A 4337-nucleotide genomic window follows, 5' to 3' on the forward strand; every position below is an offset into this window, starting at 1 on the left:
AAACATTTGCGATGAAGAGCTGCACAAATCGTGCTCGGCACATTTTCCCTTGGCTTACTAGGGAAGATGTAGGTTTACAAACGAGTGTTCTGTCTAAAACATTTGCGATCAAGAGCTACACAAATCCTTCTCGTCATATTTTCCCTTGGCTTCCTGGGAAAGCTATCGGTTTGCATATGGGTGTTCTAACTAAAATGTTTGCGATGAGTGTTTTATATTTAAAAACCATTGACATTTTTTAAAGAAAATCGCTTGATAAGTCTATACATTCAGAGAGAAAAATGCAAGTTCGTTCAAACCATATCTTTCATTCAGTCACACTGCAAATTTATATCCATGTGATCGAAATACAATATTAAACCAAAAGAAACTAATTCTGGTGACGGCGGAGGCGGCATGCCGTTCTGGAGTTGTCGTTGTCATCCTCCGGGATGCCATTGTTGAAGTCTTCAAGGACAGCGCAGAATGATCTTCACTTGGAAATCAAACATCATGTCGTCGCGCGATCGACGGGCGGGGCACGGGAGGACGGCAATTCGCGACGCTGCGAGGTAGCGGTATATGGTGGTGTCCCATGCCACAGAGAGGGGCACGCACACGAGCACGAACACAGCAGGTGTAGGCAAACACATGGGGACCTCTGCCGCGATGGGTGCAGGGGCGCGCGTGCTGGCGCTAGCATGTACACGAGCTCGCGCGGGTCGGCGAAGACCTCGCTAATGCCCACGGCTTCCAGCTCTGCGATAGTGCTTGGCGACCAGCCCGTTAATGCTATGGGGATGGTCACGGGCGCGGGCGCGGAGATGGGAGCTAGGACGGGCGCGGGGGCAGCAATCGCTGCGGCCATGTCATTCACGGCCATGTGCATTAGGCCCCATTCCTCCTTAGTTTCTACCTCTTCCGGCTCGGAGTCGACTTCACCAAACTGGAAGACTAGTGGCAGATGATCCTTCTGCGCATGGCGTTGGTGGAGGTCTACAGGAAGGAAGGGAATGGGAGGCGAACGGTAAGGCGGCGCCTATTAAACAATGGCTTGGGTGCCATTAATGGAGAGGATGCGCGCAAGGTGGGAAACCATGGAAGTCAAAGGGCTCGCTTCCCAGTGAGCTTGCACAACATACAGATCGCAGGATTCCCGGTGAGCCTACGCATTGGGGGACAGTTTGCACTCCTCTCGGTCAGCCTATGCAGCGGAGTACGCTTGCACGCCTCCCGTTCAGTCAAGCAGTTGTCTGCACGACACCCCCTAGCCATTAAAAGAGAGACACATGGAATCACGTGAATCGTTAACAAAACGCACATGATTTAAATTATACAAACGTTCGAGATGTTAAACTGGCAGCTATTTGTTTCAAAATGCCTTTGTTGGCTGTTATTCGAGTGCGCCTTGTCTCAAAATGGACACAAAAATACCACATCATGCCAGGTGCCGTTCAATGATAGCATGCCAAGTTTCATGAATTTCAGACGAGTTTTGTATTTACTAGAATTTGAAAACAAAGTATTTCAATGTTTTGACGGCAATCAATAGTGCCCTGGTGTTTGAAATCCATTCCCATTTCTAGCATGGGACCTAAGCATGCACCCAAGGAAACACATTTGATATGTCAACCCATTTTTCTGCACTGGAGCATGTGCATGTAGTTCAAATTTGAATTATGCACATAAAATGCCTAGAAAACCCAGTTGATGTATAAAAGTATCCAAGCGAACCTCGAAAAATACCAAAAATTGACACAACACTCCTGTTGTTCTATGTTTACAGTAGAAAATTTTTGAAAGAAAGAAGAGGCAACAGATATCGTTTCATTCCCAAAGGCGGCACATTCCCTACCGAAACCATCAGGCTTGTTGTGATAAACTCTAGTTTGCGAGAAACTTGTACCCAAACCTGCCCCAAATGGGACATTTTTTACCAAAATATGTTGATGCCGCTCCATGATAGCATGTCAAGTTTCATGAATTTCAGATGAATTTTGGATTAACTAGAATTTAAAAACCATGTATCTCAATGTTTGCGACCGAGCGACAGTGGTAAGGTGTTTGACATTCATTCCCATTCTCTTGCATGGGACCTAAGCATGCAACCAAGGACACAAATTTGTTTTTTCAACCAATTTACATGCACTAGAGCATGTGCCTATAGTTCAAATTTGAATTCTGCACATAAATGCATAGAAAACTCAGTTAATGTATAAAAATGTCCAAACGAACCCTGGAAAATTCCTAAATTTAACAAAACACTCCTGTTGTTCTATGTTGACACTATAAAAAATTGAAATCAAGAACAGGCAACGGATATCATTTCGCCCAGAAAGGTGAAACGTTCCCTACTGTAACCATGAGGCTTGTTGTGAGAAGCTCTGGTTTGTGAGAAGCTTATACCCCAACCTGCCCCAAATGAGACAATATTTTTACCACAGCATGTTGATGCCGTTCCATGCAAGCATGTGAAGTTTCATAAATTTCAGACATGTTTTCGATTTACTAGCATTTTAAAACCAAGTATCTCAATGTTAGCGGCCGAGCGATGGTGGCAAGGTGTTTGACATTCATTCCCATTTCTTGCATGGGACTTAAGCATGCAACCAAGGACACACATTTCAATTTTGAACCCGTTTATTTGCACTGAAGCATGTGCATGTAGTTTAAATTTGAATTATGCACATAAATGCATAGAGAACTCAGTTAATGTATAAAAATGTCCAAGTAAACCCCGAAAAATCCCAAAAATTGACACAACACTCCTGTTGTTCTATGTTGACACGAGAAAAAAATTATAGCAAGAACAGGCAACGGACATTGTTTCGTCCCCCAAGGTGGCACGTTCCATACCGAAACCATCAGGCTTGTTGTGAGAAGCTCTGGTTTGTGAGAAGCTTATACCCAAACCTGCCCCAATGGGATAATATTTTTACCATGGCATGTCGATGATGTTCCATGATATCATGTCAAGTTTGATGAATTTCATACGAGTTTTTGATTTACTAGAATTTTAAAACCATGTATCTCAATGTTAGCGGCCGAGCGACAATGTCGAGGTGTTTGACATTCATTCTCATTTCTTGCATGTGACCTAAGCTTGCAACCAAGGACACACATTTGATTTTCAACCCGTTTTTATGTACTGGAGCATTTGTATGTAGTTCAATTTGAATTATGCACATAAATGCCAAGAAAACTCAATTAACGTATAAAAATGTCCAAATGATCCCCGAAAATTCCAAAATTTAACACAGCACTCATGTTGTTCTATGTTGACACCAGAAAAAAAATGAAAGCAAGAAGAGGCGACGAATATCGTTTTGTCCACAAAGGTGACATGTTTCCCTACCGGAACCATGAGGCTTCTTGTGAGAACCTTATATGCCAAGGTTCATGAATATCATACGTGTTTTGGATTTACTAGAATTACAAAAGCAAGTCCTTCAACGTTTGCCAGAGAGCCACGGTGCCGTGGTGTTCGAAATTCATCCCCATTTCTTGCATGGAACATAAGCATACACCCATAGACACAGATATGATTTTACAACCCATTCTGGTGCACTTGAGCATGTGCATGTAGTTTAATGTTGAATTGTGCACCTGAAATGGCTAGAAAACCAAGTTAATATATAAAAATATCCAAACAAACCCTCAATCATTCCAATTTTTTGACAACACACCTATAATTTCATGTTCATCGCAGATAAAAGTTCTAGCAATTCAAACACCCTCCTTTGCCGCTGTGACCCCATTATGTAATTCAAATCAAGATGAAAAATCAAGAAGATCACACATATTTTAGTATCACCAACCGTGTGAGATGCAGTACAAAATATCTTGGAGCATCGTTGGAGTATAGTATGCATGTGGCTTACGCGAGAGGTGCATCGGCAGTCCACGGCCGGCGTGTCAAGCACACTAGGTCACTCCCCAAATATCATTTCACTATTCAATCGTCGCCGATGAAAGATGGGGACATGGACCCGCATTGTGAGGGCAACTTCGGCGGCCCACTCCGGTGAGAGCGCGGCCGTAGCTACCATGCGCGTGCTAACAAGCTGCATGAGCGCGGCCGCAATCTGCGACCGGGCGGCCAAGGTAGCCGAAACGACCGCTATTGCTTCTCAGGTGGCGACAACCACATCTGCGTCGGTGATAGCAACTAGCGAGAGCAGCACAACAGCTGTTCGTTCTGCAACGGCGGCCTTAGCCCCGGCGGAGGCCGCCCATGCCCAGCTCGTGGCGGTCACCGCACAAATTGAACGAAGCTTCTCCGACAATGGTCGGCAACCCATGGCCAAAGAGTTGGCAATCATCGAGAGCGTTCGAGCAGCCGTCTGTTCCTCCGCGGC

The sequence above is a fragment of the Triticum aestivum genome, chromosome 2A (assembly GCF_018294505.1).
Source record: "Triticum aestivum cultivar Chinese Spring chromosome 2A, IWGSC CS RefSeq v2.1, whole genome shotgun sequence".
NCBI classification, from domain to species: Eukaryota; Viridiplantae; Streptophyta; class Magnoliopsida; order Poales; family Poaceae; genus Triticum; species Triticum aestivum.